We start from the raw sequence: 16,221 nt of genomic DNA on the forward strand, positions 1-16,221 counted from the left end.
AGGTTTTTAAAAATATATTATTTGTGTAGCATTGTAAGAATTAACTTTGATAAACTGATGTACCTAATACATTTACTACTTTAACATGATATTGAAATTATGATTTATAGTTTTATCTCTATGGTAAGAATGGCATCTACTCTTGCCAGGGCTTGAGCTATTTGATCCCAAAGTGCAAATATATTAATTCTATAGACAGATTTTCCTTTGGTATAATAGAGACTGCTAATAGTGTATCAAAACCCCTTTCTTCTTTTTTCTCAGCCCCTCACAGGATGACATTTCCTAACCTCCCTTGCAGTTAGATGTGGTCACATGACTCAGCTCTAACCAATGGAATGTGAGCAGACATATGTTCACTTCTGGGTTTTGCTCCTATACAACTTCTATTTGTTCTTCCTTGGTCTCTGCCCTTCTACCAGCTGGATGGAGACAACAACAAAGTAAAGCCACAAATAAAAGGAGTCTGGATGCCTGGTTGACTATGAAGAGGAAAGACAGCCTCCCAACCCAAATGCTCACCCAGAACTGCTACATGAGCAAGAAATAAAGTTATAAAACATTTCTGAGTCTACTTGTTTTAACCATTAGCCAATCCTAGCTAATATACTTGGAGAAAAGTTTGAAGAAATGTATAATGAGATTAGGGAAAGAAAGGGTAGGACGAATAGAAGTAATAGGGTTAAACGAAACAAATTTCAGAAACGATCCCCTTTTACTGCCTGCACAGCAAATTCTGACAGCAGCTAGAACAGCCCCTGGGTGTTGGAGGAGGAAAGCGAGAGAGCCAGCATGAGGACAGAGTGTTTCCTGCTGCTCCTCCTAAATTACTTTCTTCAAGCCCCTCTTTTCTGGTATGGATGGAGCAAAGTTGGCCCAGCCTTCATGTGGTCCTATTCTAATGCTGTCTTGTGGCCAAGGTGGAGACAGAATTTGCAATCATTTTCAGAGAATCTTAGGACAGTCTGATGTCTGCCAAGGACAAAGTGAAAGCACTACCTTTTCTGAGACGGTAGAAGACAGAAGCCTTTACACCTGGTCTACTTCCTGTCTCCGCAGTCCTCTTCGTCCTCCCTCACTGTCTCCACCTTGCCTTAAAGGAGTAGGTGGCCCTTGCTTTCGTTAATGTTAATATCTCTACCTGTTCTTTGATGTATCTTTTCCTGCCTCCTCCAAAGCTTTGTTTCCATAAATCTTCCCTTGTGAAATCACAGTGTCCACATCCTCTTTCCCCTACGTTCTGACTATAAACATACTCTTTTCTTTTATCCACAATAAACAATCAGACACACAAAAGAAATGACAATTCAAAAACCACCACCACCATAAACCTGTTTTGTAAATCTGCTACCTTAGGCTACAGCTCATTTCTTTTCCACCCCTTTAATCCCTCATTCACATACCATCTACTCACTCTTTCAATCATTGTTTCCTCATTATTTATTGTTGTTATTAACTAGTAACAATAACTTACTAAATATCATTTTGTTTTGAATATAATAACATGGCTCTGGAAGCACAACTATGAAGAGGACAAAACTTTTGCCTCTGAGGACTGGGGGAGAAAGACATAGATGAAAATAATTACACAGCAAGATGATTTTCCTGTAGTTTCGATACACATAAAGGTCTATGGAAGTGCCTCCTCCCTCAAAAGGTGCAATTCACTTTTTGGGCTGGAGAAGAAAGTTTCACAGAAGGAGTGACACTTGAAGAGGCATAGGCTTCTGTAAGTCAGACAAGGGGAAAATGGGTATTCAGGCAGGAGTTGCAGAAATCACAAAGGCAATAAATAACAGAGAAAAATGTGATGTACAAAGAGAAATAATTCAGTTGAAGAAGCAGCAGGTGGTCTGCTGTGGTTAGAATGAAGGAAAGGCAACTGAGTAAGAGAGAGGGATTGGAGATTGCCCAGAAGTGGCTCCTTGAAGTCTGATTTGACGGGTCTTTAGTGAGTTTGGGCCTTTATATTATACAAAACTTTTAAGTATGTAAAAGAAATGATTGATCCATATGAAAAAGTCAAATGGTGCCAGACTGCCTGAGAGTCCGGTTATACGAGAGTCAGGAAAAGGGGGACTCATCAAAGGCCACTGAAAGATGCGGGTATGTGTACTGAAGGCCTGCGATGAGGGAGTAAGTGTCTGGCACCTGCATCATCAGGTACCTTAGTAACCACATAATCACTTTCCCTCTTCTGCTTAAGCAGAAAGTAGCCTTGTATGGGCTCTGACCCCTTCCCCAAATTGACTGAGACAAGGCTACTGCAGCCAGTCTACAGAATTTTCTGAAAGCCAACATCCAACAACATTTGGCTTTTAAGAACTCCCACAATAACCCTCCCTTATTAAGCTACTGGCAGTCATGGCCAGTGAAAGAACTCAATGCATAATAATCATTCTTTCAGTCTAAGCATTAGAAAAAGTGCTCATCAGCACCAAATTTTGGTCTTTCCCTGTCTCCATCTGGCCAAGCTGCTAAAAGGCAAGACTTAATAACAGCTCCCTCCTAACAAGAACTAGAGCCTTTTGTGGCAGGTGGTGCCCACCTCTGCCCACAGAATTGCAGCCCAAACAATCTGCTTGGAATCGCAGAGAACTCAGTAGGATGTGCTTATGACTCAGCCTGTTAAGTAGGAGGACTGTTATTGTTATTTTAACTCCTGCCAGAGTATGTGGGCAATGCTCCCTCTTTCTGTCTCCAGTTAACCATGAGACATCCCTCTTCAAAACCTCACCCCTGGAATAGGTTCTTGCTCAGTAGGAGCCTGAACAGTCTGGGGCCTGGGTATGGCTGCCAGCTGATAGTACAGATTAGAAAAGGCTTTCATAAAGGGAACATCTGATATCCTAATTTACCAGTAGACTTTATTTTTAGAATGTTTAATCTGCCTTTAAAATGATTCACATAGAGTGCCACGGACCAGAGCTGAATGCTGATGAGATAGTAATCAGAACAAGTCGAGGTACTTATTTTCGGAGAAGACGGTGAAAGTACCAGGTTTTTTTCCTCTTTTCCCTCACTGTCAGGGTACTGTGGTCCTACTGCTTGTCTTTCTCTTGCCAAATGTTCTCAACAATGTAAACACTCATCAAGTGCTGCTCCTAAGGACTAACGTAAAAATAAAACAAAAAAAAAATCAGCCTATTTTACAGAATGTTGTCTTAAAGGATAAACTTCACCCATTTATGGATGATGAAAAGATGTAAATCTATTCCGAAGATAAAGCAAAATCTAAGCAATGTCACGTTGTGGCAAGTCTTAATATTATTTAGATAAAAGACGTCATGGAATAATAAAGTAAACATTTTCTGCTCTTAAAATGGTTTTCTCATGTCCACTCAGCTACTTTGTCTCTGTGTTCTTGGTACTGTAATTAAGATTTAAGATTATATAGCAGAATCAAGCTCTGTCATAATGCTATAAAATTACATGTCACAAAGATGTATGAAAACTCCTCAGCATTTCAGAAATGACAGACTCTAATAAGACAAACTGAAAGAATCTTTAAAAGGACAACAGCCATCACTGATGTCCATTACAGATCCTGTGTGTGGCATGTACAATATATACAATATATACAATAACCCTTGAATACCTCTCTAGTCCCTCAACAAGTAAGATAGAGACACCATTCCAAACACAGCTCAGAATATCACATCTCTGACCCCAGTGGGAAGAGAAGATGTTGAAATGATATCAGGGAGGTAGAAGATGTCAACTTACATAGCACCTTGCTGGCCACAGTAGGATATGGGCTTTATTCTGACTATCATGGGCAGCCATTGGTGGATTCTGAATAGAAGATTTATATCAATTGATTTATAAAGGATCAGACTATGTGAACAATCAATTATAGGAGAGCAAGACTGAGCACAGGCAGCTGTTGCAGTGGTCAAGGTGAGAGAGAGTGGATTTCAATGATCCAGGTAAAGACAATGAGAAATGATCAGATTCTGGGCAGTGATGAGCGTGTTACTGTCATTATTTGCTATGAGGATTAAGAAGGTTAAATAATATGCCTCTCATATGTAGCAGAGGCCAAAAATAAGCAATTGTCAGGCTTGTTTAACTACTACACTTTCATGTTTACATGGGGCTTACAAAAGTCGCTATGATATAAAGTAGTAAGGCTTAAATGTCAGAGACATATACCAAACTTTACATTTAGAAATACACGTATTAGGTTTGAAATGTTCAATTCTAAATTTTACAGAATAATTAGTAATATTAGGATGTAATTGCAAAGATTTTGTCATTTACAAAGCATTTTCACCCCTATTATCCCATTCAATGTTAAGAGGACATAGCAACATGGAGATACCTAACTAAGCAGTCACATGCATAGTATCATGGAAGGAATCTCTGCTACTCCCAATAGCCTGTTTTCTTGCTCTGGGTAGATATCATGTCTTCCTTTTTTTCTAACATTAGTCCCCTCAACTCTCATAAAAGAATCCTAATAAATGTTGGTGGAATAAATGAAACTGCTATTTATGTATCAAACAGGTTAGGTTTTCCCAAATCTTTTTCTGGTAAGTGGTATAGTTTTGAAGTCTGAAGAGAGATGAGTTTGAATCCAGATTCTGTAATCACTGTATGATCTTCTAAGTTTCCTGATATATATGGGCCTTGATTTCCCATATGCAAAATTGTATTGCACTTGTGACCTGCGAGGCTTACATAAAGTCTTATCTGTACTCATATTTGTCCAGCAAAAGTTAGTTTATCTGTTTTCTCTCCTGACTCTGTCAGAGTAGAAATTTACTCCCTTCAGAAAATAAAAAATAGTTATGAGAAGAGTCTATGTCTATGAATCTTACTACTATATACTGATATTTCATTTACCTTAGATTAAATTGTAAAATAAATGTAGTGTTAGAGAAAATTAGAAAAAAAAATCCTTTTTTTATATTTCTCTCATGAGTTTTAAAGGGAATATGAACAATTAACATGCGCCAAACATGACTGTTTTTCTTTTAAGTATCTTTTAAATTTCAAGGGTAGTATTTACATTGTATTTGGGAATAGTCAGTATTTCATCCATGGGGAAATAAAACAGATTTCAATTATTGTGTTATGGCAAAAGCAGTAAGAAATGAGTACCACTAGTTAGCAAAATCCTTACAGCCAAAAAAAGCTTTTCTAATAGGAAAAAGTGAAACATAAACAGAATTGGTACGATAACACATATTAAGGTCTTCATATTTCTTATACACAAATCTGAAAGATGCTTTGAAAGCCATGCTTTAACCATTGTAGCATTAAATCTTCAAAATGCTATAAGTTATTTAGAAATAATAATCAATAATACTAAGCACCAGGTGATTGAAACATTAAAATGAGTCAATTTTATGACTGTTAGAATGAGTTAACCAACTCTTTATGTATCAATATGGATGAATCTCTAAATATAATGTTGAGTAGAGGCAAGTTGCAAAAGAATATCTACAGAATGATGTCACATATGTAAACTTTTAAAACATAAATGACTGCATGGTATATTGTTTATACACATGTCATTAAGGTTAGGAAATCGTTAAACATAGGAAGGTTATATCATCTTAAGGACTGTGCAACTTTAGGAAGAAAGGAAAGGTTTATTTCTGTAGAAAAGATTTCAAAAAAACTGAATATTAACATTTAAAAAATTTATGTGGCTGATACTTAGGTATTTATTATCTTAATATATAAATACTTTCTATATTTCACTTTGAAAATTTTGTAAATTTTCTTGATTAAAAATAAAATAATAAAGAAATAATAAAACAGTAAAGTGTACAGTGCTATGGCCAATTTGAGATTGGATATTCAGAACTTCTCATAACAAGAAAGTCAATGAAAATGCATTCTTCATTTCCTAGAATAAGAAATCACTCATGGGTATTCTTTCTGTAACATTATTCTGCTTTTATCATAGAAATTTTTTTTTAGGATGTGCATTTTATTTCAGTCATTATGGTGTAAGGAAGACAGGGGTGGCTACTAATATTATTACTGCTCATTATAGTCCCCCAGTAGTAGGTGTGCAGATGTATCCTTTAATGTGTATAGTGAGGACTGCTTTTAGCAGGGTAGTGATGGAAAAGCTTTGAATATTCAGTACTGAATGTCCTTGTGGTTGGTGAAGTAAATTTGTGGTGCTGGGGCTGAATAGTGATGACATTTGATTACCATAGGAATTTTGAGTTTAAAGAAAGATGTAAAATAAAGGATAATATTCTTTCTATTTGTAAACTGAGCTAAAGTGCATACATTCCTTTATTTACTCATGCAACCACTGTAAAGGGGCAAGTACAAACATAAAATAAATGTTGCCTATGACTCTTTCAGTAAATGCATTATGTATTTTTTCTTCCTTAAATTAGCTGTAGAATGCATGCATATTTCTCCACTATCAAAGTGAATTGATATTTATTTAATTAAGATTAAAAAAAATACGGTCAACGAAGAGTTGTTTTTCACAACAGCGTGTAACTCTTACTGCAGAGAGGATAGGGGTCTTACCTAGTCAAAGAAGTAGTAAAATGGTCAAGTTCGTTATGTTGTGTTCTCAAAGGGTTGCTAATAGGTTCTGGCTTCTCTCTGTTAAAAAAAAAAAAAAAAGAACTTAGGAAAATCATTAATTTAATCTATGATCCATGTACATCACTTATATCCTGTAGATCAATACCAACTTCAACTTGTGGCTTTCTTTTTTTATTAGGAAACTGAGACTATGAGAGGTATTCCAGGATGGTCTTTATAGTCAAACACTGAGCAGCCAGCTAGGTACTCTTCCTAGTGTTTGGAATAGAAGTAAAAATGCTAACTGTTGCAGATTTTTCCTCAGTTTTTAGCTTCACTCCAGTGAAGCTTCATAAGTATTATATCCAAGGAAAACTAATATTTTAAATTGTTAAGATTGTTTTCAGTTAATAAATAGCAGGCAATTGTATTCTCTCCCAAGAGAATACATTAGTCTTAGTAAATCATTAATTATATCCAGTGTGCTTTAAAGGACTGGGCCTCTAGCCCAGTTTGCATTGATTTTCTCCAGCACAGGATGCAGAGGAATTTTTTATCCACTAATTATATTTTCTCTAGAGAGTGTTAAACTTATTTTGACATTCAGAATCCTAAAAGTCATTCTGGATTAGTATTTCTGCTAATCCACTAGATCAATACAGAATAGTTCTTGCTGAAATGGTACCTAGAAATAAATACAGCTAGTAGGCATGTTTTGACCTCACACATAAGTGAGTGTCCTTAAGGGGGAGAGCTGGGGCCCATTTTTAAGGCCTGCTCTCTTACAACAGGTGTTTAAATCTATGCATCTCTGTGTGTTTTCATCAAGGTCTGTGTGATTTCACTCCTGGTAGAATGGACCCTGTCATATTCTCAAGGAAGATGCTGCTTTGTGTTTTTTGTTTATTATAAAATGAAAATGAATGTCTTTTTTTCTAGGCTTTATTTTATGAGAAAAAGACAAATGTCATCTGGGAATTATTTTTAAGAAGTGACTCATGGCCTATTCCATAAGGCACATAAAATTGAATAGTCATTTTAAATGAACATAGCACAGTTAGAAGTCAACATTTTATTCCACATCAAAATGATTAATTTACTTTAACACAGTTTTTGTTAAGAATATTATTTGGCACAGTTTTAGCATTGGATACATTCTATAGAATGGCTGCAACATCCCTAAAATAGTATTAACAAATATTTATACAGCATTTATTTATATCCCAATGTTTTAAGCACTTCATAGGTATCAATTCACTCATTCCCCCCTATCACCCTCTAAGACAGGTAACTCTTATTATCTCTGTTTTACAGATGAGAAAACTGAGGCCAAGAGACTTGAACTGCCATTCCCAGCACGACACAGCCAGAAAGTGGCCAAGCCTTCTAGCCCAATACCAGCTCTTTATAGACCTTGAGAGTTTTGGTTTTAGGTCTTCAACTCTGACTAAAGACAACTTCAAATATAAGGGCTTTGTGGTTTCTCTGAGAAGTAGTAGTTCACCAACAGCAACTTGCAATTTACTGGAAATACTTAGCACTTATTCAGCATATTCTGCTTCTTGAACAAATTGAAATTTACTCAGCTACAGTTCCGCCTCTGTTCTCTACACCATTATTTCTATCAGGTTTGCTTACGCCGCTTGCCAGAACCTCTTAGAGCTGGGTTAGAGCATTGTTGACAGTCATGACTGACACCTGACAAAGTCAACTGGTTAACAATGCTATTCACGATACAGAATAGGCTGAATGTTGGCATCACCAAGTAAGGTGAGTAAACCATTTAAGGAGGAACCCAAGATAAACACTCGTTCAGCCATAAACAAAATCAGCTTTATCAGCTGGTTACTCAGATAAACAGGATGTGCACGCACTTAGCTGCATATAATACATGTTTGACTGTGGTATACTTATGTGCAAGTTATGTGACACCGATGGGGTTGACATTAGAATGATAAATTCATGCAGACTTTCAGACTCTCATAAAGATATTATCAAGGTGTGTTTTTCCTAACTGATACTAAGAATTTATGTTTCATTAAGCAACAAAATACTGATGAAATCTTCCCTACATTGTTAAACCATGATATTCTTTTCATTAATCTTTGAAACACATTCTAGCAAAACTATCATTTGGTTATTTTTCATGTTTTGACAGAAACATGTCAGAAAACCTAAACACTGAGATGCCTGAAGTTGCTGGAATCCTGAATAGCACTTCTGAAGGCTAAACTTAACCTCACTGGCTAGAGTTGACTACTCAGTTAGCTCTCAAAGAAACAATAATAACACTGTTCCTTACCTCTTCTATCAGTCTGCTTTATGAGGTTTTGAACAGTTCACGTAATTCAGTTCACTTGTCCAGGATAACAAGATTTCAACTAAATTGCCAATACTGCTGGGAAAATACCCACAATCCAAGCAGTTTAAATAGGAGAGTGGCTACCAATGTAAACCATTTAGTCTAACATGCTCCTAAACTATTTCAATTCTCTAAAGGTTTAGAAGCAGTTCATTATCACTAGTTACTTGTGGGTAGCTGAAAGTCAGTGAACCGAACTCACAGATAGTTGAACAGATCAGAGAAGGATCTTCTTTCCTTGGTGCTTTTTGCCAAAGTTCCTTTTAGGAGAACATTATGTTTCTTGCAAAGGAAACATACTTCAACATATGCACGTGAAATAACTAAGGACAATTAACAAAAGCCCTCTTCAGGGTATAGTGTCTCCAGTTGACCAGAGAATCTAGGTAAGGTAGATGGTAAGAATTTTCCCTTCTAATCCCCAAACCTGCTACTCCAGGCTATTGCCAAGGACTAGCAGACTGGATTAAGATGATCTAGTAGAAATTATCTAGTCTTGTCCAAAAAATCTCAACATAATTCAGGGCAGTAAAAATAGGATACAAATAGGTGAAGGATAAAGGGCTGGATTAGTCAGAAAAGTCAGGCTTAAGTCTCAGAGTCTTTACAGAATAAAAGCTTATATCCTTTATTCTTACAAATCCTACTGTGAGTAGGGTGACTCTCCAGGCCACCTCTCCCCCAGGCAGTGACAGAGCAATCTGGGTACATTGTTCTTGTGGCTTAACTCATGGCCTCCGAGACTACTGCAGCAGGGAGCAAGGCATCTGGACGGCTGCGCTTTGGCTTCTTTAATGCTTTGACATGGCAGTGACACACATCACTTGCTCCCACAGCCTACGGCTCTGCCTCAGGACAAGGGGCAGAGAAACATGGAGGGTAAGTGGAGATGTGGTGAGTAGTAAAAATTTCCATCACAAGAGCGGAAGAGGTGTGGTGAGATGTCCAGTGGCTATTTTAGGGCTGTATTTAGATTCCCCCCTCCTTGAAAATAAGTAATGCTAAATAGTATCAGCCAAAAACGTTTGTTTCTAAATTGTTAACACACGCTGACTCTGATTGAATATATATAAATAAATATTTTATTTAATAAATATAATATAAATCGGCACTGCAATATAGAGAACCTTGGACAGCAAGAGGGCACATGTGTCAGTGTTCTCACGTTTTGATATATGGCACTGCTCCTTTTTGCTCAGAATATCTCTGAAGAAATAACACTTCTTTGCTTGACAGAAAGCCATCTGTTCATTTGCTTCTAATTTTTATGGCAACACTAACCGTTTTTAAAATGGTGCAATAAGTTAATGCAGATGTGCCGGTTCACGTGGTGTGAGGAGAAGGGACTGGGGGTGGGGGGCGCAAAGGAAACAGGGTTGCTACAAAATTGATCACGCCAGATGTCACTTAATGACTTCACTCTCTTACTCAAAACTCTTCTGTCAAAATGATAAAAACTACGTTTCCAGGCCTGGCCTCAAGGGCTCCTATGCTGAGACTATACTTCTTCAAGTTCACCCCCAACTTTCTACCATCACAAGCCTTCATATCTTCTTAGACTACTTGTTTTACAAAACCTATTAATTCCCCTTTTCATTCTAGCTTCCTATTTTTCCTCCTTCCTGCTGCAAAGCCCTCTTCTCTTTTCTCTCCCCCTACTCCCTTCTTCCTTACTTCCCCCAGGTTCAGTCACTCCTTATTGAACTGAAGCTCCCTTCTCTATGAAACCTCCCCAGTCACCTACACCTGTCTGCTGGTTCATGGTTCTTGGTTTTGATCACTTATTTGGCATTGATATGAACTATCTTGTATTATTAATTAAGGCTTGTTGAAATGGAAACAAATTCATATCCCCACCCTTTTTTTTCCTGCTTGATTTCAATCCTAGAGGTCATTAATTTCTACCAAATATATGAATTCTTTTCTTCATAGTATTTTGAATTCAAAACACATACAGACGAAGGACAAAAAACATTAAGCCATATAAAAATGTAAAATGCACTTCCAGTAAGGCCGCCATATTATCAAATTGTCTCAGGAGGTGCTGGCAATTTGTACTCCTCCCGCTGTCTATTTCCTCACACCCTCAGGAGCCCCGGGCATTATTTACTTGGTTAATGTCTACCCATCACACCCCAACTAATGTGCAAGCTCAAGAGGGCAGAGGCAATTTTCTTTTGTGCACACTCTCTTTGTACTACTATCCTCCCTGTCTGGGACCAAGCACTTATGCAATAACTATTCATCCAATGAATGAAAAATTGAGGTCTGTACCCCCCAAAATGGAAAAGTATGCTGATACTTTAATTTTTTGTACATAAACTCCTCTGTTCCAGCAATGAAATCTCCTTATCTACCTGGCTTACTGTTTTCCTGATTTGAAATTAAGTGATTAGTAAAGGCTGAATGAGTAGATAAACGAAAGAGTGCTAGCAATTTATTTTCCCAACCATTCTGACTAGAATGTGATTAAATTAGGTCTTAGAAACGAAAATAACACACATTTTGGATATGGAAGCTGTATTGGAACCCCGGCCTGGAATTCACCAACCGGTTGTGGAATACTGGGCAGACCTTCTGACTTTTTGGATCTTTAGTTTTATTAACAGTAAAATGGAGATTGTCAGTGAGACTTCCCTTACTGAGTTGCTGCAAGAACTAAATAAAATCATCTGTTGAAAGTGCTCTGGCAATTATGGGAAATCGTGATGGGTCAATATCAGTCTTCAAATAGTGTTTCTTTACCACTTTGCATGACTCCACACACTTGTGAGGAGATTATGAATTAACATGAACAAAGTTCATGCCAATACAAGATTTCTTAGCTTCAACTCTTCAGTTCTGCTTAGCTGCCAAACGCCTTCTGTAAGTTTTGAGGACACAGAGTGTCTTTGGGAAGGACTGTGCCAGATAGAAAAAGCATCTCATTCACTAATAGCCCCAAGTTCACCTGCTGCGAGCCATCTGTCAACCTGCAGCAGCAAACAGAGATTTCACCAGGAAGGCATTTGGCTGAACCCGGGCGACAGCACCAGGCTGTTTTTGAGGTCAATGTGAACACTGAAACTCCAGCTGTGGCCCAAAGAAGTAAGAATTCAACTGACTGATGTTGTTTTTCGCCTGAGTTCTGCACTCCCTGAGGTTGACATTCCTGACTGCTGGATCATTTGAAAAGGCGTGCATTTAGAAAAGAGGACTCCACCAGAGAAAGGAAAATACACGCTGTGCTACAGCCATCTGACTGGAAAAATGAAATTCTGGCAAATCTAATTTTTGCCCAAAGAGCTAAAAGCTCTGGAAGCAGAGGGATTTCATCAACTCACTGGAGTCTTAGGGAGGAGCTTACAGTGAAGCTGATTCAGGCCCCTCATTTTTTGTTGCATGTTGTTCAAGAGGCAACGCGTGATAACTTACTTAGCACAGTGGGGCCCGAGTTGGCACCCACCCTTCCCCCTTCTGTAATGCTAACTTGAAATACCTTCTTTTCCTCCCCAAGTTATTCTCTTAACAGTGGCAGCCAACAGTTTATTCCTAAAAAATTGCCAGTAATGACCCATTTTAAAAAGTGAAGATTTCTTAATGGAGTGAGAATATTACTTCCTGGCTGAGAAAATATATCAAAATAAGTGCTAGTCTTGAAATATATCTGAATCTACTATATTAAAACTCATAGGTGTTCTGGAAATTCTATAGCAATATTTATGCATGCATGATACAATAATTCCCCCATTGATATTCTTAGAAATATTAAAACACACAAGGATAGATCATTAGGGTTTCACTGAACAAAAGGGGAGGACTTGGCACGAAGACGCTGGGTAACAACAAAAAAATTGCCTCCCTATAAATAGGAGGCAAAGGAGGAGGCAGATTGTCTGCTAGGGAGCTCTTTAAAACGTTTTTTCCCTCCCTGTTTTATTATTCTGTTGGTGGCCATGCAGTTCCCTTCCTTTCTGCTCTTTTCAGAAGGGTGTTCTATTATTATGCTTTATTTATTTTGTTTAGGCTTAAGTAAATATATAGACACCACTGAGATGAAGGGCAGTTGGATTGGAGAGAGGGCAGATATCAACACAGGAGGAGAGGCACAGAGAGATAGGGACTGCGGGGCTGGAGGCAGATACCAGAGGACCCAAGCATTGCATGTACATGCAAGGCTTTTATCTGAAGCTCCTAGTGGCCACTCAACATCTATAATCAAGCTACTTGTGTCTGATTTATACAAAAACACATAAAAATAAGAGTCAATTCTAAGCTTTAAAAAAAAACAGCAAGTGAGCCAATGAGATTGCAAATATTTCAGCTGCTCTAATTACTGTTTTTTCCCAACGGAAATGTGAGGGTTGCCGATGCCCTGGTTTGGGGGGGCGGTCTCCTGGGCTCCCCTGGGATTGTATCAGCCATCTTTGGTATCTGCAGGCACAAAAGTTTGCTTCAGAGGTAGGGCTTCACCCTCACACTCTGAGAATGGTTTCTAGAGGAACTCTAGGTCAATGAAGAGGCAATAGTCTTTAAATAAAATTACTGCAACTTAAAAAATGTAGTCTTTTTAAAATTGTGGCTTCTCATAATTACACTACAAAAGACTTGGAGTCTTAGGGTGGTCTAACGCCATGTGCTGGGCTGCTCTCCCCGACTCCCACTGACCACCTCCATCTCTCCAGGATCTTCCAACAGCCTGTCCTGAGTGTGCCCTGCGCCGAGAGACTGGCATTATGTCACCTTTAGCAGAGGCTTCACGTTAAGGACTTCAGAAGTATCTTCTTTGTGAAGGAGAACAGATCCTACAGTACAGCGGTTTTGTTTTGTTTTGTTTAATTTATTTATGATTTTACATTTCCTATCTCATATCCACCTTATTTTTAATGCAATGCAAAGCTGAAAGTCATTCAGCTAAAGAAAAATGAAAAAACAAACAAACCAACCCAAAAACAGTTTATAAAAAGACAGGAAGCCATTTGTAACCTCCTCTTTGCCTTGTGTTTTGGATGCTCTATCTGGTTAGCATGGACTCAATATGCTTTTCCCACACACAGGAAGTCTGCTCCAAGCTCTCCAACTACTCTCACTGGTTCTTTGCAGATCTCTTGGTGGCCACAGAGGGGAATGTGGCCCTGATCTAATAAAAGGTAATCTTAACAATAGCCTCCAGAAATTCACTGACAGCCATCACAGTAGAGCACAGATATGAAGGGGTGAGGACACGTTAATCCCGATATAAATATAAATAATACCAAAATCTGGAATATAGATTCCTATTAAATCGTTTGTAAGAAAACAACACATATACCTCCACGGCAAGAACAAAAGATAAATAACTTTAAGTGTCAGAAGGAAGTTATAAGCTTCACTGTCCTGAAGATTCCCTTCGGAACTTATTCTAATGTTTTTATGACTTAAAAGAGCCCACACACTCTCACAAAAGACCTTTCATTTCTCACCATGTTCTTGAATATGGTATTGACTGAGTGCAGCACCACCTAACAGTTTCTAAAGTTTCAGTGTAAATATAACTGTGTATTTAATAGTCCTCTCATTCATTTAACAAATTACTTGCTACAGATGGCTATAGAACAGCCGTTTCCAGTGGGGACCATGCCATTACATGGCCGGTAACAAACGCAGTCATAACAGACCCAGGGGAAATCTCTGGTTTCCAGTTTTCCCAGAGAATTGGTTTTGAACATTATACAAACCAACAGTCATTTCTCTTAAATAATTAATTAAATAATTAAAATTCTTTTCCCCCAAATGAAATAATCTGTGGAGATATCTTAAAATAAATCATTGCCATCATAATAAAGCCTCCTTTATTTAATTTTTTAATCTGATGATTTCATAACTTGAAGTGCAAACATGTTTTTAAAATAATGACCAGAATAATAACTAGAAAATTTGTTTTTGTGACTCAAAATTGCAAGAATTGATTAAATTATATTTACTATATTAACAAAGAGATTTGAACTCTTCTCAAGTAAAAGCCTATAAATAAAGAGAAGATTGTCAGGATTTTAAAATTTGGATAAATTTCATTATTAGTGCCCAATAAAGGTATTAAATGAAATAAAACACAATTTAGGCAAGAGGGTACACACATAATATCACAGACTAATCAACCTTAGGCAAACATCTTGTAAAAGTTCATGTTTTAAAGAAACCCCACAGACCTGTCTTCCAGCACCTTTACGGGGCTACACAGAGCTTTCTTATTTTTCTGTTCTTTTTTTTTGTTTTGGTTGGTTTGTTTATTTTTGTTCAGTAGTGATACACGCTGGCAGATTTTAGGGTCACTTTATATAATGTAATGCTTGGTCTTCCTTTATATTCTCTGCTTGTTAAATTATAACAACTGGAAGCAATTTTCTTATATTTACACTGTTTCTGCCTATAAAGTATTACCTCTAGAAGCTTCTTTTAGAAACATGTCAGACAGCTGTACTTAGCAAAAAAGGCTCACGTGTTATGCTATGTTCATTATAAATCTGTAATTTTGTTGATGACTGTGGATTTCAGTGGGTGTTAACAGGGGCTGTAAGACTCATACATAACTCCTTTCATTTTATTTTTTTCTGGATACTTCTTGCAGTGGGTCACTAGTATAGCTGTTATAGCAAAAGGCTGCTTGATAGAGTGGAAAAAAAGGCTTGGGGGACAGCCAGACCTCTATGGAGCAAGTTGTTCAATTTTGTCATCTATACATTGTGGATGATAATATCTACTTGCCGACAGAATGGTTTTAAGAACTAGGGGTAGGTTAGGGAGGGTTTCTTGCACAGGGTCTGATGTCCATTCAGTGTTTGTTACATGGCACTGGTATTATCATACCACTCAGCGAACTGGGGAAGGCTGGTTTTATCAAAACATCCAATAGAGAAAAGGTGTTGCTATTTATTATGTTGCTATTTATTATAGCACTTTGTGAACATAGGTGAACATCAAAATCGCCTGGGATTCTAGTTAAAAGTTCAGACTCCTTTCTCCCATTCCAGGGATTCTGATTCCAGAGGTCTGGAGTGGGTCCAGGAATCTATACCCCTCACAAGTACTCAATATGATCCCTAAGAGGGTGATCTGGGGATCACAGTTTGAGACTAACTGACTAATTGCTATTTCATAGATAATCCTATTGCTATAATCATGATTATTTTAACTGTCACTATATCAGTTTTTAAAAAAAGAAGGATATTGTTCTCCAGATATATCTACATAGAGCTGTTAGTTTAAATGTTATTGCTATTATTGTTTTTAACTTCTATAACTGATACAAAATAAGCCCCAGTATTTTTTTCCTAATAATTTATGGATTGTTTCTCTTCTCAAAAACCCTGGCTTTTAGCTTTGTGTGTGACAGA

At 37.5% G+C, this 16,221-nt stretch overlaps 1 protein-coding gene across 14 annotated transcripts in view; it reads right to left on the reverse strand.

Annotated features, from left to right (window-relative positions):
- Positions 1-16,221, reverse strand: part of MAP2 (microtubule associated protein 2) — a 263,519-nt gene that overhangs the window by 92,301 nt on the left and 154,997 nt on the right. For all 14 annotated transcript variants that reach the window (XM_074364078.1, XM_074364076.1, XM_074364077.1 and 11 more), the window contains one exon: positions 6,508-6,585. The gene's annotated coding sequence lies outside the window, so the exon portion shown is untranslated. The remainder of the gene's footprint in view (positions 1-6,507; positions 6,586-16,221) is intronic.

This window comes from Camelus bactrianus, chromosome 5 (genome assembly GCF_048773025.1).
Source record: "Camelus bactrianus isolate YW-2024 breed Bactrian camel chromosome 5, ASM4877302v1, whole genome shotgun sequence".
Taxonomy (NCBI): Eukaryota; Metazoa; Chordata; class Mammalia; order Artiodactyla; family Camelidae; genus Camelus; species Camelus bactrianus.